Raw genomic sequence first — 24,068 nt, forward strand, 5'->3', positions numbered from 1 at the left:
GTTCTAAATGTAATCAATTTTTATCTTCGCTCAAGAACTCACCAATTTTCATCGCCTACAATTTAATTTGACTCCTACTTTACATAAACTCTTAGATTTTAACATTCTTTAATAGTTAACGATACAAAGTGTTCTCATCTTACGAGTTATGTACTGGACTGCAACCACAACTTGCTTATCAAGGCTACGCAACCTCTGTAACGTTTCAGCATGGATTTTAAATGACTCGCTATTGCAAACGCGCGATAAGTAATCGTTTGTTGCAGTAAAGTTTTCACTTGCAATACCATGCAAAGATACCTCGTCAAAGGTCATCAATCGATGTTTGGAAAACATCTTAGATGTTTGTAAATTACTTTATCTTTGTTCAGTGGATCCAACTTCACTGACTCTTGACAGAAGACTTAGTCTACAGGTTTTATAAAATTTAATAATACTTCTGCTTCCTGGCAGAGCCTCTTGCAATATGACCCTGTACTATACAAAGGGAGAAGCTCAGGGTGAATTATATAGCAAGATCCTTTGCAGGACATCAAAGAATTTTTCCAATTTGCATTGGGAGTTAGCAAAGTCATATTCATACACTGTACATTATATGGTCTTCTTTATCAAATACAATATACAAAACTCCTTCTGAGAAATTCTTCTAATTTTATCAACGCTTAACAAGAGGAGCTTCTATTCCCTGTTGGATGATCCACTAGTTCAAGAACTTGAATAAAAAGATGTCAACTCTACTTATAAAAATGCCAAGTGTACAGACGAGTCTGCGAGTCTCAAGGGGATTTAGATGTTTGTCCGTCTAAACTGAACGTAGTTGAATCGGCAGCTGTAAGAAATAACATTAAAACTCCAGTTGGAAGGATACTTTTAAATTTGGAGTGTCCTCTAACAGTACACACGAGTGAACATTAGCTCTTTAATCTTATCTTATGTTACAGCATATCATTGATGGTGAAAATCTGGAAATTCATTATCATCATTATTCCTCATAAAATCAAGTTTGTCACATATCACCTTTTCTGATAATTTATCTGATTTTCATAATCGAATAATGTATTAAATGTGCCATCACAATAACAAACTTTAAGAAAAATTAATAAACTAATCTCATTCTTTTAAAATACTTATATAAGATTTAAATCATCCTAAAGATAATTGCTTATGATGTTACTGATATCATGAGTTTGTAATTGACAAATCTTTATCTCAAACTCATGGTTAACTTTTGTTGCAATAATAGTAAGTCTTAGAGAAGAAAATTTATTCCTAAAGCAATATGTTATTTTGATAATAAAATAAATTTTTGAATATACTTACCCGGTGATTATATAGCTACAACTCTGTTGCCCGACAGACAACTCTAAGGTAAAAACTCGCCAGCGATCGCTACACAGGTTGCGGGTGTGCCCAACAGCGCCATCTGTCGTCCAGATACCCAGTACTCAATGTAAACAAAGACTCAATTTTCTCCTCGTTCCACTGCGTCTCTATTGGGGAGGAAGGGAGGGTCCTTTAATTTATAATCACCGGGTAAGTATATTCAAAAATTTATTTTATTATCAAAATAACATTTTTCAATATTTAACTTAGCCGGTGATTATATAGCTGATTCACACCCAGGGGGGTGGGTAGAGACCAGCAATATATGTTTACATTTTTATGAGCTAAGAGTTTTTATTTCATTTTAGAAGTTATCAAAATAACAAAAACAAAATAAATAGGTACCTGGTAAGGAAGTCGACTTGAACAATTACTCTGCCTTTTAAGTACGTCTTCCTTACGGAGCCTCGCGATCCTCTTAGGATGCTGATCGACCCCTAGGATCTGAAGTATCAAGGGTTGCTACCCATACAACAGGACCTCATCAAAACCCCTAATCTAGGCGCTCTCAAGAAATGACTTTGACCACCCGCCAAATCAACCAGGATGCGAAAGGCTTCTTAGCCTTCCGGACAACCCAAAAAAAAACAACAATAAAAACATTTCAAGAGAAAGATTAAAAGGGTATGGAATTAGGGAATTGTAGTGGTTGAGCCCTCACCCACTACTGCACTCGCTGCTACGAATGGTCCCAGTGTGTAGCAGTCCTCGTAAAGAGACTGGACATCCTTTAGATAAAAAGACGCAAACACTGACTTGCTTCTCCAATAGGTTGCGTCCAACTTCGCTGAGATCTATTTTGCTTAAAGGCCACGGAAGTTGCGACAGCTCTAACTTCGTGTGTCCTTACCTTCAGCAATGCTTGGTCTTCCTCACTCAGATGGAAATGAGCTTCTCGTATGAACAGTCTGATAAAATAGGATAAAGCATTCTTTGACATAGGCAAAGATGGTTTCTTAACTGAACACCATAAAGCTTCAGATAGGCCTCGTAAAGGTTTAGTTCGTTTTAAATAGAACTTAAGAGCTCTCACAGGGCATAAGACTCTTTCTAGTTCATTGCCTACCATATTCGATAAGCTGGGAATATCGAACGATTTCGGCCAAGGTCGAGATGGTAGCTCGTTTTTGGCTAGAAAACCAAGTTGTAGAGAACATGTAGCTTTTTCTGACGAAAATCCGATGTTCTTGCTGAAGGCATGAATCTCACTGACTCTTTTAGCTGTGGCTAAGCATATCAGGAAAAGTGTCTTTAAGGTGAGATCTTTCAGGGAGGCTGATTGTAGCGGCTCAAACCTGTCTGACATGAGGAATCTTAGTACCACGTCTAAATTCCAACCAGGTGTAACCAAACGACGCTCCTTCGTGGTCTCAAAAGACTTAAGGAGGTCCTGTAGATCTTTATTGTTGGAAAGATCCAAGCCTCTATGCCGGAAGACCGATGCCAACATGCTTCTGTAGCCCTTGATAGTGGGAGCTGAAAGAGATCGTTCTTTTCTCAGGTATAAGAGAAAGTCAGCTATTTGAGCTACAGAGGTACTGGTCGAGGATACAGATACTGACTTGCACCAGTTTCGGAAGACTTCCCACTTCGATTGGTAGACTCTAAGGGTGGATGTTCTCCTTGCTCTAGCAATCGCACTGGCTGCCTCCTTCGAAAAGCCTCTAGCTCTCGAGAGTCTTTCGATAGTCTGAAGGCAGTCAGACGAAGAGCGTGAAGGCTTTGGTGTACCTTCTTTACGTGTGGCTGACGTAGAAGGTCCACCCTTAGAGGAAGACTTCTGGGAACGTCTACTAGCCATCGAAGTACCTCGGTGAACCATTCTCTCGCGGGCCAGAGGGGAGCAACTAGCGTCAACCTTGTCCCTTCGTGAGAGGCGAACTTCTGCAGTACCTTGTTGACAATCTTGAACGGTGGGAATGCGTATAGATCTAGATGCGACCAATCTAGGAGAAAGGCATCTATATGAATTGCTGCTGGGTCCGGGATTGGTGAGCAATATATTGGGAGCCTCTTGGTCATCGAGGTTGCAAAGAGATCTATGGTTGGTTGGCCCCAAGTGGCCCAAAGTCTCTTGCATACATCCTTGTGGAGGGTCCATTCTGTTGGAATTACTTGTCCCTTCCGACTGAGACAATCTGCCATGACATTCAAGTTGCCTTGGATGAACCTCGTAACTAGTGATATGTTTTGACCTTTTGACCAGATGAGCAGGTCCCTTGCGATCTCGTACAACGTCAGTGAGTGGGTCCCTCCTTGCTTGGAGATGTACGCCAAGGCAGTGGTGTTGTCCGAGTTCACTTCTACCACTTTGCCTTGAAGGAGAGACCTGAAGCTTTTCAAGGCCAGATGTACTGCCAGTAGCTCCTTGCAGTTGATATGCATTATCCTTTGACTCGAGTTCCATAGTCCCGAACATTCCCGACCGTCTAATGTCGCGCCCCAGCCTACGTCCGATGCGTCCGAGAAGAGAACGTGGTTGGGAGTCTGAACAGCCAGGGGAAGACCCTCTCTTAGGCTGATACTGTCCTTCCACCAAGTCAGGCAAGACTTCATCTTCTCGGAAATGGGGATCGAGACCGCTTCTAGCGTCTTGTCCTTTTTCCAGTGAAATGCTTGGTGGTATTGAAGAGGACGGAGGTGTAGTCTTCCTAATGACACAAACTGTTCCAGGGATGATAGCGTCCCTATCAGACTCATCCACTTCCTGACTGAACATCGGTCCTTCTTCAGCATGTTCTGGATGCATAACTGGGCTTGGCTTGTTCTGGGGGCCGACGGAAAAGCCCGAAAAGCTAGACTGTGAATCTCCATCCCTAAATACACAATAGTTTGGGATGGGACCACTTGTGACTTTTCCATATTGACAAGGAGACCCAATTCCTTGGTCAGATCTAGAGTCCACTTTAGATCCTTCAGACAGCGACGACTGGAAGAAGCTCTGAGAAGCCAGTCGTCCAAATAGAGGGAGGCTCGGATGTCCGCTAAATGAAGGAATTTGGCTACATTCCTCATCAGCCTCGTAAACACAAGAGGAGCTGTGCTTAGGCCAAAGCACAGGGCTTGAAACTGGTAGACAACCTTTTCGAAAACGAATCTCAGAAAAGGTTGGGAGTCCGGGTGGATGGGGACGTGGAAGTAGGCGTCCCTTAGGTCTAAAGAGACCATCCAGTCTTCCCTTCTGACCGCTGCTAGAACCGACTTTGTGGTCTCCATGGAGAACGTCTGCTTTGTGACAAAGACATTCAGAGCACTGACGTCTAGCACCGGCCTCCACCCTCCTGTCTTCTTTGACACCAAGAAGAGTCGGTTGTAGAATTCCGGGGTATGATGGTCCGAGACTTTGACCACCGCTCCCTTCTCTAGTAAAAGAGACACTTCCTGTTTCAAGGCTCGTCTCTTGTCTTCCTCTCTGTACCTGGGAGAGAGATCGATGGGAGACGTTGCTAGAGGGGGTTTCCGTACAAACGGGATCTTGTACCCCTCTCTGAGCAACTTCACAGATTGTGCATCTGCGCCTCTCTTTTCCCAGGTCTGCCAGAAGTTCTTGAGTCTGGCTCCCACTGCTGTCTGAAGAAGCTGGCAGTCAGACTCTGCCCTTAAAGGACTTGGTTCCTTTCTTCTTTCCTCGTTTCCCTTCGGCACGAGCACCTCCTCTGCTGGAGGTTCTGCCACGAAAGGGCGGAATAAAACGGGACGCTGGAGTGTCCATCCTTGGTCTAGCTGACAAGGTAGGCAAAGGGGTAGCTTTGCGAGCGGAGGACGCAACAAGATCGTGAGTGTCCTTCTGTATCAATGAAGCGGCTATTTCCTTAATCAGGTCTTCTGGAAAAAGGCACTTGGAGAGAGGAGCAAAAAGAAGCTCGGATCTCTGGCACGGTGTAACTCCAGCTGAAAGGAATGAGCATAGGTTTTCACGCTTTTTAAGGACTCCGGACACAAAAGATGCAGCAAGCTCATTAGACCCATCACGTATGGCCTTGTCCATGCAGGACATAATGAGCAAGGAAGTCTCTTTCTCTGTTGGAGAGATCTTTCTGCTTAGGGCTCCTAGACACCAGTCTAAGAAGTTAAAAACTTCGAAGGCCCTAAAGATACCTTTCAAAAGGTGGTCCAGGTCCGAAGATGACCAACATATCTTTGAGCGTCTCATGGCAAGGCGGCGGGGAGAGTCTACGAGGCTTGAGAAGTCGCCCTGGGCAGAGGCAGGAACTCCCAAGCCGAGAACTTCTCCCGTGGCATACCAGACGCTCGATCTAGAAGAGAGTCTAGCAGGGGGAAACGTAAAGGCTGTCTTCCCTAAACTCTTCTTGGACTGCAACCATTCTCCTATCACCCGCAAAGCTCTCTTGGACGAGTCTAGTAAAGGCAGGAGTGGTAGACGGCATGCCTAACACAAACTCTGACGGAGGAGAACGAGGAGCCACAGAAACAAACTGGTCCGGAAACATCTCTTTGAAAATGGCCAAAACTTTCCTAAAGTCCAAAGAGGGTTGCGTAGACTTAGGCTCGTCCAATTCTGATTGTGGTTCATCTATGTGTGCAGCAACATCATCATCAGAAAGTCCCTCATCCGATAACTGATGAGGAAACGGCAACGGAGTGGGTAACGGCTGGTTCGCTGAGTCCGGTCGCACGGGTGCATGCGTGACTGAGCCGGACGCAACGTCATGGAACTGCTGCCCAGTCTGTGAGCTGGCAACAACCATAGCAGCGCGGGGACGCACAGCGTCTACTCCAGACTGTCTGGACTGATGTGGGTGCGCAGTGGCAACCACACTGGGTTGCGGAGGTTGACGCACCGCATCAAAACAAAACAACTCTGACGGTTGTTGAACCTCTCGAACGTCAACGGAGACCTCCGTGCGTCGCTTAACGTCAACATGCGGCTGGCAGATCACACTGGAACGTATGGGTGGCGGAACTCTCTCAACTGGTGTGCGTGAGAAGGTTACCTCAGCGTCCACAGGATGCACAACCGATCGTGTGGAAGGTTGTGGGCTAGGTACTGCACTAGCTGGTGCGGCAGCAACCTTCTCCGCACGAAAGTCCTGCATTAGAGACGTCAGTTTAGACTGCATGTCTTGCAGAAGAGACCTCTTAGGGTCTACGGGAGCAGGTGCGGCGACAGACGGTGTTACTGTCTGAAGCGGTACCGCTTTGCCTCCCTTAGGCGGTGAGCAGTCATCGGATGACGACAGCGAGTCCGAACTGACCCAGTGGCTACAACTGGGCCGTTGGACTTGCGCGGAAGGGACCGACTTGCGTTTTAACGGTCGTGAGACCTTGGTCCAGGGTTTCTTGCGAGAAACACCTTCCGAAGACGAGGTATAAATGGGCTCTCTCGTCTTAGTTAGGCAGGGGCGATCTTGGGTAGATACGCCCGATACCACGGAGGGAACGTCTGTTCGCTGATTAAAGCCTCTCGATTGATTGATTGATTGAAAGTTTTCTGGCATCCTGACATCTAAGGTCATTGACGCCGATACCATTTACTGTATATGAAAATTAAAAGAGAATTCGATTAAAACCATAAAAATTAAGAAGTCATTAAAATAGTTAAATAGTTTTCAGAAGACCTGCTTCTGAAATAAATCTAAAAATTCCGCTCGCATAGTAAGACACATCATGTCCAAGAATCTTGGCAAGGATAAACCTGCCATCCTCACCTTGAGCCTCAAACAGATATCTATTTCTTAAGTTAGTAAAATTAGGGCATTCGGTCAACAAATGCCTCACTGTTAAAGGTACTAAGCAGTCCTCGCAATACGGTTGGTGTTGGCCCTTCAGCAGAAACTCGTGTGTCAACCGTGTGTGACCAATACGGAGACGACAAAGAGTCGTCTCCCATTTTCGGGGAATCATGTTATACCTCCAAGGTGATATGATATTTGTTACTTCCCTCATTTTATTGCCGTCTTGACTGTCCCAGTGCTGTTGCCATTTATCACAAACCAATTTCTTGATGTAAGGTAGGAGATCGTTACATGGAATGGGATACCTCCTTGGTAACAACTCGGATGCCGCATTCTTCGCCAGTAAATCTGCCTTCTCATTCCCAGACACACCTACATGTGCTGGAACCCAACAAAATCGAACAGTTATACCTTTCCGTCCAATAATAAAAAGCCATTCTAAAATCTTTAAAACTAGAGGGTTACTAGAATTAAAAACTTCTAAAGCTTGAAGAACACTCCTTGCATCACTAAAAACTGTAAAATTACCCTCCTTTTCCAAAGCTATTTTCTCAATAGCGGTTAATATGCCATACAGTTCGGCAGTAAATATGGAAGCTGTTAGAGGAAGTGCACCTCTACAATTAAAATCATTACTATGTACTCCAAATCCAACGCCAGCATCAGATTTGGAGCCATCAGTATATATAAAAGTCGATCCCCTATGTTCTTCGACATGTTCCATAAAAAGAGACCTGGATTCTAAGTCAGTCATATTCTTCTTAACTCCAATAAAGTATTTACAAAATGATATGTCAGGTAATTTCCATGGAGGTGTTGATGATACCTTGAATGGAAGTACCTTATTTCTAATCATATCCAGACTATTTAAAAATCGTTTCACCCGAAAGCCATAAGGTTGAGGAGATTTTGGGTGCAACTCAAAGTATGATGCGTGTCTTACAAGGCTTGCAGTCTGAAAGGCTAGAGAGCTAGGGAGTCTTTGCAATCTAAACCAATACCGAAGAATGGAAGACATTCGGTAAAGGTCTAGAGGTAACTCTCCAGCATCAACAAGGAGACTTGGGATAGGCGAGGTTTTAAAAGCTCCAGTAGATAATCTAATACCTGCATGATGTATCGAGTCTAATATTTTTAACCGGCTTGGGGTGGCTGAAGAATATACCTCACAACCATAACTAATTTTGGAAAAAATCAAGGCCTTGTATAATTTTAAAATAGTATTGCGGTCTGCCCCCCATGATGTATGGGACAATACTTTTAAGATATTCAGAGCTTCAACACATTTAGCTTTTAGCGCTTTTAGGTGAGAAACCCATGTAAGTCTACAGTCAAATATCAAACCTAAAAATTTGGTTTCCGATACACATGGTATCCGTTGACCTTTAATGTATATATCCGGGTCTGGATGTACTCCCCGGATACGACAAAAATGGACAATGGTAGTTTTACTTGTCGAGAACTTAAATCCATTCATGTCAGCCCACTGGATAATTTTATCAATAGAGAGTTGGATTTTTCTCTCAACCATTGCCATTCTAGTGCCAGCAAATGATATTGAGAGATCATCCACAAATAATGTTGAGAGAACATCCTGGGGAATGGCTGAGGATATCCCATTAATTGCTAGTGCAAAAAGGGTTACACTCAGCACACTACCCTGAGGAACTCCTTCTTCCTGGCACTTACTCTCTGATAGAGTTTCCCCCACTCTCACTTGAAAAACTCTACGTGAAAGAAATGCCTGAATAAATAGTGGCAGCTCTCCTCTCAATCCCAATTCATGAATGGTTTTAAGAATACCATATCTCCATGTGGTATCATATGCCTTTTCAAGGTCAAAAAATACTGTAACATGGTGCTGTTTGGAAGCAAAGGCTTCACAAATAGATGACTCAAGTCGTATCAACACATCAGTCGTTGAGTGCATTTTTCGGAATCCACATTGAATCGGTGATAAAATACCTTTCTTTTCAAGGTACGACATTGCTTCTCCCCTGGACTTGGGAGCTTGCAAGAGGTCCCGGACTAGGAGGAAGACAGGCACGAACAGACGAACCCTCAAGCGCAACACTATCCACAACACTATCACTCGGCACTTTAGCACTTCCCACTGCACTTTTGCACTTAAGCTCCTTCACATCCGCCATGAGCTGATTACGGTCACTAGCAAGGGACTCAACTCTCTCACCCAGAGCCTGGATGGCACGCATCATATCAGCCATCGAAGGTTCCTGAGTGCCAGGAGGGGGGTTAGGAGCAACCACTACAGGGGAAGGAATAGGTTGTGGGGCATGAGGAGAGGATATATCAATAGAACGAGAAGAACTTCTCCTAACTCTATCTCTCTCTAGCCTACGTGTATACTTTTGGAATTCGATAAAATCGAATTCCGAAAGCCCAACGCACTCCTCACACCGATCTTCCAATTGACAGGTTTTATCCCGACAATTGGAATAAACAGTGTGAGGGTCGATAGAAGCCTTCGGAAGACGCCTTGAACAGTCCCTAGCATTGCACTTCCTAAATTTTGGGACTTGTGAAGGGTCAGCCATTTTGAATTGGTCAAAGGGAAATTAAAAAAACTATCAAAAAGTCATCAACAAAGAATCCGTTATCAAAAAGAGTTCAAGGATTTGTGTGAAGAGAAATCCTGCACAGCGAAAGCTCAAAACTAGAATAAAGTACTTCACCAATTAGTTGTGAAAAAACTCCAGTTTAGCAACAGCGAGTAAGTACGTCTTGTCGATAGCACGACAGAGAGAAAATTGAGTCTTTGTTTACATTGAGTACTGGGTATCTGGACGACAGATGGCGCTGTTGGGCACACCCGCAACCTGTGTAGCGATCGCTGGCGAGTTTTTACCTTAGAGTTGTCTGTCGGGCAACAGAGTTGCAGCTATATAATCACCGGCTAAGTTAAATATTGAAAAATTATTATTATTATTATTATCAGTATCATTATTATTAGCTAAGCTACAGTCCCAGTTGGAAATGCAAAATGCTATAAGCCCAAGGGCTCTAACAAGGAAAATAGTCCAGTGAGGAAAGGAAACAAGAGAACGACTGTCTACTGAAACTTTTGCCACTACTACTACTACTACTACTACTATTATTATTTGCAAAGCTACAATTCTAGTTGGAAAAGCAGGATGCTATAAGCCCAGGGACCTTAACAGGGAAAATAGCCCAGTGAGGAAAGGAAACAAAGAAAAATTAAATATTTTAAGAACAGTAACAACATTAAGATAAATATTTCCTATATAAACTATAAAAACTTTAACAAAACAAAAAGAAGAGAAATCAGATAGAATAGTGGGGCCGAGTGTACCATCGAGCAAGAGAACTCCAACCCAAGACAGTTGATGACATTAAAGAAATTATTTTGGGGTCTCTTAATAAACTGGTCCCTCAGCAACAACAGTTAAGATTTTCATCTCAGTTCCCTGGTTAACTCCACCTATATCTAAACATAAAATAGTTTCCCTGTTTCGCTTGTCTTACTGAAACAAGCAAAGATACAGCCATCCCCAGCAGACTATAGTTGTTCCTCTACTTATTCATATGGTGATGATTTCACTTCATTTACTGGCAATAACAATCTCCCCTGCTGTCAACAGAGTTAAGGGTTGAAACTGTGGCACTTTATACTTTTTATATTTGATAGACTCAGATGTCACGCTACCACTATCCCAGGCATGGCAAAAGGGCAAACTTGAAGCGGGATTAATGTCATACCACAACCAATCCATAACCTTTACTAAAAAATTACTAGAATCAAATTATATATCCATATCATCTGTCCTTCTAAATCCTCTATTTGCAAAATAGAGACAAGAATGCCGGCCCAAAATGTCATGTAGCTTAACGTTTGTCTCAAGATTAGTGGATGTCCCTCATTCTCTAATGTCTTACTGCAAACCAACGTCAAAAGTTTTTATCACTTGAAACAAAGAAGAAGAATAAATTCCTTTTCATAATAGATTACTGTACAACTGACAGCAAAACAGAGACTAAAAATATTAGTTGCATGCAGTCAGAAAAAATTTATTTACATTGTACATATGAAATCAATTACATTAACAATACAGTTCCTTAACAAGTAATGAATATAGACATTCTGAGATTTATCATATGTTGATGGAGAGGGGTTCTGGGTGCTGATCATAAGAGTATATGGTCAGCCTCTAGGACATTGTCCCATACCTTGCCTCTGCCATTCATGAGAGACCTTTAAACCTTTAAACACTTATTAACTCAAGCCACGCTCATGTTGTCTCAATGTCCTTAGATAAACTAAAAACCATTTCTTGTGAGTCCCTCTCCATACAAGATACAGTATGACAAATTCGTAGGTAATTTGTATTTTTCCTAACCATACAAACCTTAGCTATTTAATATGGATAATTACTTTCGGCGTAGCTGAAATGACGAGCCATTAGATATTTAACGAGGGTTTACTACCCCACCACTAGTTAGCGGGGGGTAGGGAGGGTAGCTTGCTACACCCCCCCACTCACACCTGTGCTGAGTTCACTTTGCTTAGAGGTAGGACTTCATGGGGGATAGGGCTGGCGGGCAAGTTTGATTAAATAGCTAAGGTTAGTATAGTTAGGAAAAATACATATTACCTACGAATTTGTCATTTGTTCCGTAACTGAAATATAAACCACGCTATTTAATATGGGTGACTCAACCCTTAGGAGGGGTGGTAAGTCCCGGCCATTACTGGCTTTTGGCTTTGCCCAGGGACCCAGTATCTGAGTGTGTCAGCACTCAACAACAAGGAGTCCCTGCATCTCGCTAGCACCTTGCTGTGCAAGGGCTGCGGCCTACATAAGCTGTGTGTGAAGGTATGAAGTGTGACTCGTCCTAGGAAGTTGACCTGAAGTCCTTTAGATGTAAACTTTAGGCTAGGACTCTCCCAATACCACCTCGTCAAGGTATGGGGACGTGACAGTATTAGATTAATACTAGGAACACAAGGAAACATGGTTTACCTGCAGTGGTTCAAGGTCAGCTGTGCAGAGAACCCAGGAGGCTGCTTTCCCCAAGAGAGAGGAGGATGAAAAGAATAAGGGCCAGACATACCTTTTCATTCATGCAGACTAAAACCGGGTAACAATGCCCTCAACCTTCTGCTACTTGTCCATTAAGGAGCCTGAGGTTTAAACCAGCTGTTGTGCAGCCACCATAGGGCTGATAGAGAACGTATTAAGTCTCTTGTGGGTCACGTCTTGCAGGTAGTGGGCTGTGAAGGTCGTTTGATGCTTCCAAACCCCTGCTTGTAGAACCTGCGTCACTGAGAAGTTCTTTTTGAAGGCCAGGGACGTAGCTACGCCCCTGACATCATGTGCTCTAGGGCGACGTGACAGAGGAGGGTCAGGATTCAGGGACAGATGGATTACCCTACGAATCCATGCTGAGATAGTATTCTTGGTAACCCTCCTCTTTGTCCTCCCAGTGCTTACAAACAATGCTTGCACTTGGGGACGAACTGCAGCCGTTCTTTTGAGATGGACTTGGCTCCTCCCTCGAAGGATGTTCGGAGGGGGGAACCAAGCCTTCAGCAACACCAGCACCCAAGGCAGAGGTTTGACCCAACTCGCCGGAAGCCTCTGCCACAACAACGTCGACGATAAACAGAGGGTCAACCTCCGCTATCACCGGCGACTGTTTGACAGCTGCTCCCAACTGGATAAGGTCAAACAGGGCTTCCCTGGAGGGCGAACCCTTAAGCCCAAAGGAAGCCCAAAGCTGCAACAAATCATCATTAGCAACATTCAAAGATAAATCCTCCCCAGGAGGAGGAGGAGGAGCTGCCTCGCTATGGGAGGCAACTCCCTCTCCCGAACCCCGAGGTCGGTCAACAAAAGTACGGCCTAAGCTACCACTCGACGGCCTCTCAGGAGAGACCGATCGAGTGGGAGCTTCGGAGGAGGTTCGGGCAACGAAAGAAGAGTCCTTGGAGATTTCCTTCTTCAAGGAAACCCTTGAAGGAGAAAGATCGCGCTTGGACTTCTTCTTTCGGCACCGGGAAAACCTCTCCCACTGGGAGGTAGACCACTCCCTGCACTCACTACACACTTTATCCTTATCACATCGTTGGCCCCTGCAGAACGGACACAAGGTGTGAGGGGCCGTCTCGACCGCCGACATATATGTCCCACAAGGGTGGTCTGGTAATCCGGGGCACTTCTGCATGATAAGGAGAGAGGCCAACTTCCAAACACACAACTGAAAGAAAAAGCAAAAAAGATTAAGGCTGTCAATATGCGAGGGTGGGAGCAGACACGACTGTTCATCACCCGAGCCAAAAGCAAAGTGAACTAGTTCACCGGTGTGTGAGGGGGGAGGGGTAGCTAGCTACCCCTCCCCTACCCCCTCGCTAACTAGCGAGGGGGTAGTACTGTAAACCCTCGTTAAATTCTAATGGCTCGTCATTTCAGCTATGCCGAAAGCAATGCCCTATTTAAATAGCGTGGTTTGTATTTCAGTTACGGAACAAATCACCTTTTAATTGCTTTCAAAATCCTAATCAATTGTTGCTAATTATGAAAACATTTGGTTGAATTCTTGTGCCATAAAGTACCTCTACACTAATGACCCAAGACAATAAAGGATTAAAGACGTAACTCCTTTGGCAGAGGAAATAATCCCAAATGGTACGCCAAAAATGGGGAAGTTTTGACACGGGACAAAAAGGGACAAGGAATGGTTGGTCAGGAGAGGTTTAGCCATGGAGGTTGCCTCTTCTTGAGCTGTAAGAAGGTCCAAGGGGATACAAGAAAACCTAACAATAATATGAGTTTGGGAGAATCGAAGAGAGTGGGGGGAACTCGTTTCACATGTAATCCACATTCAAAATAGTAATCTTGACTGGGCTAGTGTTACAGAATATAAATAATTGATAGACCTTGTAATATTTCCCTTCAAATTGCAACAAACGGGAAGACTGATAATTAATGTAGTGATGCATGTATCAGTAAGCGCAGCCTAAAGATAATAAAAGCTTTTATAAATCAGTGGACTTTAACTTTATCATTAGGAGCCATGAAAGGAAAACTAATATGTTTTACAGAGCTTCAACAACATACCTGTGATAGGTATCTCAAATTGCAGCCTGTACTGGCTAATAAAATGAGCAAGAATAAGAAAAAAATTAATAATGCTTACAATCAAATCATCACACCAGCTCTTATCTTGGGAGAGGTACCCACAGCAGGTGTCAATGTGGGAGCCAAACTCTGAAATGCATTGCTGGCACTCCTCACTTTGGACGACACAGCTGCCTTTTTTCCTTCTTCGGTGTTGTATAGATGGGGTCTGCGGGAAGGATTCAAATAGATGAAAAATCTGTAAATATTGTATATAAAAAATATTTACATTCCAAACATATAAACATATTTCAATCACGTAATACTGCAGTGCTTTTTCAAGAATGCATTCCTCGATGTATGATAGAAGTACTGAGCTATCCTATCTGGTATCTTTCACTAGAGGAAGCCACTAACTCTCTGCATTGCATATCGCATTGTTGCCTTATTGTACCAGAAGTCTTAAGAGAAGGGTCCTTCCCATTAAATATGAGGCTTGTCTTATAAAGATTAATTTCTAAATGTTGTGCACTTCCCTGCAGCATACATGACTCCTACTTTACTTATAAAAAGTAAATACTTATAAAAACACAATTCTTACTTTACCCATACAGTACCAAACAAATACTTATGTAAATACGATTCTTACTTTACTTTTACTAAAAATAAATACTATTTTCTATTATGTATAAAAAGGATTTCACGACACCATTGGCACTGATGTGAAGTCCCCAGTTCTTGAGATGTTTCCAAACATGATAAAAATCCTACTAACGAGGTGCTATCATCTCAAGAGTCTTCCGACAGTACGCCTCAAGGTGTGAAAAGTATCCGATCGTCCAAAGCACAGACTTATTTACTCCTCTGGCATTTCCTTGAGAACCTCACTGAAATCCCGAGAGGAAATTGTCCCTTCCATTTTGAAGACAGGTTGGGATAAAAGAAAGAGGCCGTGTGGGTGGGAGGCAGGATGTCACCAGGATATCCCTTAAACAACTTATACAATCCAATTGAAAGTTTCAAATGGTCTTGAAGATCTAATGACCTACTGGGTATCATCCTTCAATTTTAGTAATTCTCAAATACTGTAGAGTAAAATCAACTATGATTGGTCTATCTTAGGCAATTGTTTGTTATGCGACTTGTTTACACCAAAGCGATACTCTTACCAAGATTAAGAAAATGCATTTCTAAAAACAACTTCAGCAGATATCAACAGAATCATACAGCTGAAGGAGATAGTAAATAATTGTGTACAAAGATGTTGACACGACTTGTGAGAGTACAACCCTTTGACAATGATGATACGGAGTCTAAGCATTGCACAGGAACTTTGTCTGGTTTACTGAGTTTGGAACCTTGAAGTGAATTCCAAAGTTATGTTATGATTTTTTATGAGACAAAATTATTCCTTTAAAGTTTATGAAGTATCAAGAATGACTTTTTCCATGTCATGAAAACGGAACTATCTGTGTCCCAAGAAGTCACCTACTTGAAATAGAGAATGTACTCCTCGATATCTATAACAATAGTTTACTATTGTCTTACTGATGCTTCTATTACAAATAGCATATAGAGACCATTGAATTGCCTTTTGAGACTTAAATCTTAAAAGTGAGTATTAAGTAAAAATAAATCTATCAAAACCAACCTAAAAAAAAGGCATAGCTCCTATTATAACAGGTGAATTACAGTACTGTATGTAAACAAACGTGCAATTCTTGCTGTTGCCCCCAAAATATTATTTGGACGAGGGATCATCAGCTACATGAGTAATTCTTATAGCTATGTCTACAGTTCTTTTACTGGAAAGAAAATAAGTTGTTTTTATATATATATATATTCTTTGATTAGAGCTTTTACCACAAGGAAGAAATGTCGGTTTCACAGTTATTTACACTATTTCAAGTGCCCTCCTTGAAGAAGTGGCACTTGTTATTATTCAGGGCATTACGATGTTTCACCTGACATGTGAAGTCGTTCTAAGTGTAATCACTTTTTATCTTCGCTCAAGAACTCACCAATTTTCATCGCCTACAATTTAATTTGACTCCTACTTTATATAAACTCTTAGATTTTAACATTCTTTAATAGTTAACGATACAAAGTGTTCTCATCTTACGAGTTATGTACTGGACTGCAACCACAACTTGCTTATCAAGGCTAGGCAACCTCTGTAACGTTTCAGCATGGATTTTAAATGACTCGCTATTGCAAACGCACGATAAGTAATTGTTTGTTGCAGTAAAGTTTTCACTTGCAACGACATGCAAAGATACCTCGTCAAAGGTCATCAATCAAAGTTTTGAAAACATCTTAGATGTTTGTAAATTACTTTATCTTTGTTCAGTGGATCCAACTTCACTGACTCTTGACAGAAGACTTAGTTTTGATGTTTTATAAAAGTTAATAATACTTCTGCTTCTTGGCAGAGCCTCTTGCAAGATGACCCTGTACTATACAAAGGGAGAAGCTCAGGGTGAATTATATAGCAAGATCCTTTGCAGGACATCAAAGAATTTTTCCAATTTGCATTGGGAGTTAGCTTAGTCATATTGATACACTGTACATTATATGGTCTTCTTTATCAAATACAATATAAAAAACTCCTTCTGAGAAATTCTACTAATTTTATCAACGCTTAACAAGAGGAGCTTCTATTCCCTGTTGGATGATCCACTAGTTCAAGAACTTGAATAAAAAGATGTCAACTCTACTTATAAAAATGCCAAGTGTACAGACGAGTTTGCGAGTCTCAAGGGGATTTAGATGTTTGTCCGTCTAAACTGAACATAGTTGAATCGGCAGCTGTAGGAAATAACACTGACACTCCAGTTGGAAGGATACTTTTAAATTTGGAGTGTCCTCTAACAGTACACACAAGTGAACATTACCTCTTTAATCTTATCTTATGTTACAGTACCCTAGCAGTACCAGCTGAACTCGGTTGAGTCCCTGATTAGGCTGAAGGAACATAGAGAGTAGAGGTCCCCTTTTTGTTTTGTTTCATTGTTGGTGTCGGCTACCCCCCAAAATTGGGGGAAGTGCCTTGGTATATGGATGGATGTTACAGCATATCATTGATGGTGAAAATTTGGAAATTCATTATCATCATCATCATTCCTCATAAAATCAAGTTTGTCACAAATCATCTCTTCTGATAATTCATCTGATTTTCATAATCCAATAATGTATTAAATGTGCCATCAAATCTAAGACTGTCCCAGTAATAAAAGGTCCAATAACATACATACTTTAAAAAAAATCAATAAACTAATCTCATTCTTTTCAAATACTTATATAAGATTTAAATCATCCTAAAGATAATTGCTTATGATGTTACTGATATGAGTTTGTAATTGACAAATCTTTATCTCAAACTCATGGTTAACTTTTGTTGCAATAATAGTAAGTCTTAGAGAAGAAAATTTATTCCTTAAGCAATATTATTATTATTATCAGTATCATTATTATTAGCTAAGCTACAGTCCCAGTTGGAAATGCAAAATGCTATAAGCCCAAGGGGTCTAACATGGAAAATAGTCCAGTGAGGAAAGGAAACAAGAGAACGACTGTCTACTGAAACTTTTGCCACTACTACTACTACTACTATTACTATTATCATTTGCAAAGCTACAACTCTAGTTGGAAAAGCAGGATGCTATAAGCCCAGGGACCTTAACAGGGAAAATAGCCCAGTGAGGAAAGGAAACAAAGAAAAATTAAATATTTTAAGAACAGTAACAACATTAAGATAAATATTTCCTATATAAACTATAAAAACTTTAACAAAACAAAAAGAAGAGAAATCAGATAGAATAGTGGGGCCGAGTGTACCATCGAGCAAGAGAACTCCAACCCAAGACAGTTGATGACATTAAAGAAATTATTTGGTCGTCTCTTAATAAACTGGTCCCTCAGCAACAACAATTAAGATTTTCATCTCAGTTCCCTGGTTAACTCCACCTATGTCTAAACATAATATAGTTTCCCTGTTTCGCTTGTCTTACTGAAACAAGCAAAGATACAGCCATCCCCAGCAGACTTTAAGTTGTTCCTCTACTTATTCATATGGTGATGATTTCACTTCATTTACTGGCAATAACAATCTCCCCTGCTGTCAACAGAGTTAAGGGTTGAAACTGTGGCACTTTATACTTTTTATATTTGATAGACTCAGATGTCACGCTACCAATATCCCAGGCATGGCAAAAGGGCAAACTTGAAGCGGGATTAATGTCATACCACAACCAATCCATAACCTTTACTAAAAAATTACTAGAATCAAATTATATATCCATATCATCTGTCCTTCTAAATCCTCTATTTGCAAAATAGAGACAAGAATGCAGGCCCAAAATGTCATGTAGCTTAACGTTTGTCTCAAGATAAGTGGATGTCCCTCATTCTCTAATGTCTTACTGCAAACCAACGTCAAAAGTTTTTATCACTTGAAACAAAGAAGAAGAATAAATTCCTTTTCATAATAGATTACTGTACAACTGACAGCAAAACAGAGACTAAAAATATTAGTTGCATGCAGTCAGAAAAAATGTATTTACATTGTACATATGAATTCAATTACATTAACAATACAGTTCCTTAACAAGTAATGAATATAGACATTCTGAGATTTATCATATGTTGATGGAGAGGGGTTCTGGGTGCTGATCATAAGAGTATATGGTCAGCCTCTAGGACATTGTCCCATACCTTGCCTCTGCCATTCATGAGCGACCTTTAAACACTTATTAACTCAAGCCACAATCATGTTGTCTCAATGTCCTTACATAAACTAAAAACAGGTTCTTGTGAGTCCCTCTCCATACAAGATATGCAAAATAGATTAGAAATAATGATCTGGTTTGTCTTGTGTCCCACATCATCTGATGTCATTTTGGTCTACAGTGTTCTACATTCATGGCTGATGTCTGATCATGATTATCACCTGATAGATTTGGCATTACCTTGGGAATCCTGGTATTGGCGTATAGGAGAGCGTTGGTAAGCAGGAGATCAAAGTTGCATGTGCGAGCGCTGAGATTTTGGCGAGCGCTCAAGTTTCGGGGAGCTCTGTTGCGCCGGTGATCGTTGGCGCGCTGGAAGGCACTGAGTTCGAGCAGGTGAAGTCGCGCGCCGAAGCGTTATAAAGCGCTGACGAGCTGGAGAGCGTGGGCACTCTGTAAAGCGTGATGGAGCAGGCTGGCGCTGACAAGATGTTGGTGAGCGCTGGTGCACTGCTGGGAGCTGGCGAGCTGAAGAGCGTTGGCACACAGCTGCACACTTAGGTTAGGCCTCAGGAGGCTGTACCGGGAACAGGAACGGTGATGGTAGGTCGGCAGGTCTGCTGGTAGGTAGCACAGGAACAGGGATGTGCCCTTTGGAAGGTCGAATATCCACAGACAAAGATCGCGAACGATCTACAGAAGGGTCCAGGACCGAAGTCCGAGGACTAGCAGCAGCATCGTCGGGAGAAGGTCCAGGAACAGGCAAAGGTAGAGGGGCCAAGAGACGACTGAAGCGGAGACTACTCTGCGGGGGACGGCTACGATGACGAGGCGCCTTTACACTGATGGTGAAGGACGACCTCTAAGGCAAAGCGGCGTGCGAGCTCTGCGACAGAGATGCCCTCTAGGGGCCGTTGGATCAGCAAGCTAACCATGAGCAGCGGCAGTCCTCCGAAGACACCAAGACGTCGACGAACGCAAGAGAATCTACCTCCTAAGTCGACGAGGACGGCTACACACTTGCACCCTGAAGCATGAGCTGCAGCAAGGAGTCCTTGGAGGGCAGACCCGGAAGCCCCAAGGACGACCATACCTGTAACACAGAAGACATAGACAAAGCCTCACCCGGGGGAGAGAGGTGGGCAGCTTCGCTAGGGGAAGCAACACTCTCTCTCGAGGACTGGGGTTGGCTGAAATTAAAAGGGTCTACGCTACTATTCGACAGTCTCTCAGAAGACCGAACCGTAAGAGCTTCGGAGGAAGGTCGGGAGACGGAAGAAGAGGCCTTAGGTTTTCCCTCTTCGAAGGAGAAATATCGCGCTTAGACTTCTTCTTCCGCCATCGCCCAAACCTCTCCCACTGGGAGGCAGACCACTCCCAACACTCACTACACTGGTTGCTGCTATCAAACCATTGACCTCTGCAGACGGGACAAAGGGTGTGGTGATCAGTCTCCACCCCTGACATATAGGTTCCGCAGGGCCAGCCATCGAGTCCAGGGCAGGTGCGAATGTTCGCAGAAGTCAATACATACACACACTTACACAAAGAAAAAGCAAAAAAGAATTAATGGCAGTCCAAATAATGATAAAGGATGAGGAACGGCAATGACCGTACACCATCCGAGCCAAAAGCAAAGTGAGCTAAATCACCAGTGTGTGAGTGAAAGCGGTAGCAAGCTATCCCCCTACCCCCGCTAACTAGCGGTATGGGTAGTTAACCCTCGCTAAATTCTAATGGCTCGTCATTTCAGATACACAGAAAGTAATACCCCTAAATAAATAGCGTAAGTTTATATTCCAGTTACGGAACAAATAACGAAAACATCCAAGTTTCAAACGCAGGAAATACTCACTTGGCTAACTTTTTTCCGAGCATTCCCCTCCGTCAATTCAAAATGCGCATGTCAAAGTATTCCATGCATAGCACAGCTCCACCAGTGGGGTTGTCTACGACTGTGTGTGGAATGCTGAACCTCACCATCCCCATCCCATTCATGGCCTTCAGATTTTCAAACTCCCCGTCGAACATCGCCTGGTGAGAATCACTTAAACAATCCAAGTTACTGTGATATCTGAAAAAAGGATAAATAAAATTAAAAACTGCTGGTAATAAAACCATCACTTTGTTAATCATACAAATAAACTGAAAGTGTGAAAATCCCGTATCCAATCCCCAGGATAATGTCAAATGACCAGAATCTATACCACAAGCTATACCACATGCCTATAAATGAGATCGGCGTTCCTAAAGATTCACTAATATAATCTAGTCTTATATGTAATAAGATACATTGCTATAAATATCATATGGAAAAGTTTAAATTACTGGATGTGTAACAATTTCATTTTTAAATATTCAGTTATCCAAGGTCATGATATAAATGGGTACAGTTCCATTTTAAAGGTTTTAATCTTTTCTTGAATAATTCTTTTATCCTACTATTATTATTACTAGCTAACCTACAGTCGGAAAAGCGGGATGCAATAAGCCCTATGAGAACTGCAACAGGGAAAATGGCCCAGTGCGTTAAGGAAATAAGTTTACAGATAGAATAGTGTGTCTGAGTGTACCCTCAAACAAGAACACTCTACCCAAAGACATTTTTTAACCATGGTACAGAGGCTATGGCACTACCCAAAACTAGAGAACAATGATTTGAGTCTGGAGTGTCCTCCTAGAAGAGCTGCTTACCATAGCTAAAGAGTTTTTTTTACCCTTACCAAGAATAAAGTTACCACTGAACAATTACAGTGCAGTAGTTAACCCCTTGAACAAAGAAGAATTGTTTAGTAATGTCAGTGTTGTCAGGTGTATGAGGAAAGAGGAAAATGTGTAAGGAACACGCCAGACTATTCGGTGTACGTGTAAGGGTTGTTTTAAGCACTTCAAATGATTGTCTAGAAAATGGGATGGAAATCCATGTTTTCTTCGCATTTGGAATGTATAGCCGAAAAAGCCCCCATTGTCTTGAACGTTTTTATGACAATAATTTGCGGAAACTAACAAGTTTAAACAAATTAGTATCAATGACATAAAACATACACAGAAGGACTATGGACTCTTCTGGGAAGGGAGACCTTGTGTCTCCCAATACAGTCTTCTTTTAGGACTCGTCGGTGTTTGAAAATCAGAAAAGTCTGACTCAAAGGCAGAATATTATGTGGACACTAAAGTTCACACCCAATGATCATCTCAATCTTTTAAACTTAGTATTCATAAAACACCTGTCGTCAAAATCAAAACCAAAGTAAAAGTAATGAAACGCAGGAGTTTTTGTTTGCCCAGAATCCTGGACGCATAGAAAACGTGACTTTCCATCCCATTTTCATTGGAGTCGTTCACGAGTCTTCATAATACTACAAATACCTCCTTACTTGAGCAAGCTAATGATTTATTAGATTTTGTGGTTTCATTATAGATACGGATGGAAAAAGCTTTTCTACCCAATAAACTTATGTTTCCTATAGAAAACTGTCCGTTTTCTTTGAAAATGACACTTATTTTCACTGCAAATAATTACTGTACTTCATTATCTAAGAAATAATAATCAATTGATTTAGCGTGCACAGTTCAGCATGTACCGCTTGCCATTACATAAGAGCTTCATTTTATTTTTTTTCCAAGAGCGAAGCAATCGCACGGCGAATCAAAAAACATTAAATTTCTAAAAAATATCCTTCTTCTTCGACAGTCTAACAGGATTTTGGTTTATTTGCTGTTGAGATTATTGCCATATTCATTGAAATCACATTATTCACAACAAGAAAATCTATTTTTTGTTCAAAATGTTGTCCCGTCCGTAACTATAATTCTACCGTTTTTTACTCTGCCGCAAGCTCGCTTTGCTAGTGGTTAAACATGACTTCATTGCTCGAATGTTCTGGCAAGCGGAACGTATCGCTACCCGTGTCCGCCCCGTGGGATAGTATTTCGGCGTTATCAATTGTAGAAATTTAAGATTTGATTACCTCGATTACTATAACCAAGCGATTCATGGTTATCGGTTTAAATTATTAATTGAAATAGTTTTGGGAAAATTGTGTTAATGTAAAAATAAACCTGCATGTTCTATAACTGATATTTTGTTTTCATTATTAAATTCTATATCTCCATTAACAGTAGCCGCCGACAGTAGGCCATGGGACTCAAAATGCTGTATTTCAAGAGACATATTATATTATGCCAGTTCCAATGTCCTTATTGATATTGTACACAATACGAATTAGATATATATATATGTGAAAATTGAATTCAAGAGTATATTGTGAACTCGCCACCTCCATTCGGTTAGTCATGTCTTTAAATTGCATGAAATGATCAAGCACAAGTAATAACTAATCATAGGTGATGGTGTGGACCAATGGACGTCATAAATCCAATCTTGCTTAGAGTCACCTTAGGGGCTTCAGCCGGTCATGTCATAAAATCAACTTGTACATTAGAAAACGTAATTACTTCAATCTAAACAGAAATAACGGAATTTATTTGCAATATAAACTTACTTTTGTGGATGATAAAGGAGGAATTAACGAAGAATTGACGAAAATCGAAGAGTTAACTTGTGTGTAATTCGAGCGGGCCGCCATGTTTGTTTACATCGTCAGGCAGCTCAGCTGATTGAATAAAAGGAGAAACTATCGTACAATGTCTAAACTAATATACGAAACTCGGTATAGAAATGTTTGTCAATTATGATATTTCTAATATAAAATGTAAAATATACATTTTATATTAACTGTGCATCAATGAAATATGACATTTTGTTATTTAGGATTTCGAAACAATATGTTATCGTACTTCTGACAAATTCTTGTTATCGTACAAATGTAAAATCTAATATACGAAACTTGGTATAGAATTGCTTTTCAATTATATTTATTCGAATATAAAAGGCAAAATATACATATTCTATTAATTTTTTCATCGATGAAATCTGATATTTTGTTATTTAGGATTTTGAAACAATCTGTTATCGTACGTCTGGCAATGAACTTTAAACATTTTGATTCTTTTAAAGAAAACGTTTTATGGTAGACTTTGATAGATTACATTGGACCTTTCTTTGTCAATATTTATATTTCATTTTAATTAAACTAAACTTTTCATGATACTTTATCGAGTATAATACAATGAATTAATGACTTTGCATTTCTAGGCCTATG

The 24,068-nt window shown here is 41.3% G+C and overlaps 1 long non-coding RNA gene across 1 annotated transcript in view; it reads right to left on the reverse strand.

The window, feature by feature from the left end:
- Nucleotides 1-23,510, reverse strand: part of LOC137619197 (uncharacterized) — a 36,103-nt gene extending 12,593 nt beyond the window's left edge. The window contains exons 1-3 of the long non-coding RNA XR_011039847.1: nucleotides 23,409-23,510; nucleotides 20,759-20,977; nucleotides 14,256-14,405 (exon numbers count right to left, since the gene is read on the reverse strand). This is a non-coding gene — a long non-coding RNA (uncharacterized lncRNA). The remainder of the gene's footprint in view (nucleotides 1-14,255; nucleotides 14,406-20,758; nucleotides 20,978-23,408) is intronic.
- Between the last annotated feature and the right edge of the window lie 558 nt (nucleotides 23,511-24,068).

This window comes from Palaemon carinicauda, chromosome 25, assembly GCF_036898095.1.
Source record: "Palaemon carinicauda isolate YSFRI2023 chromosome 25, ASM3689809v2, whole genome shotgun sequence".
Lineage (NCBI taxonomy): Eukaryota > Metazoa > Arthropoda > Malacostraca > Decapoda > Palaemonidae > Palaemon > Palaemon carinicauda.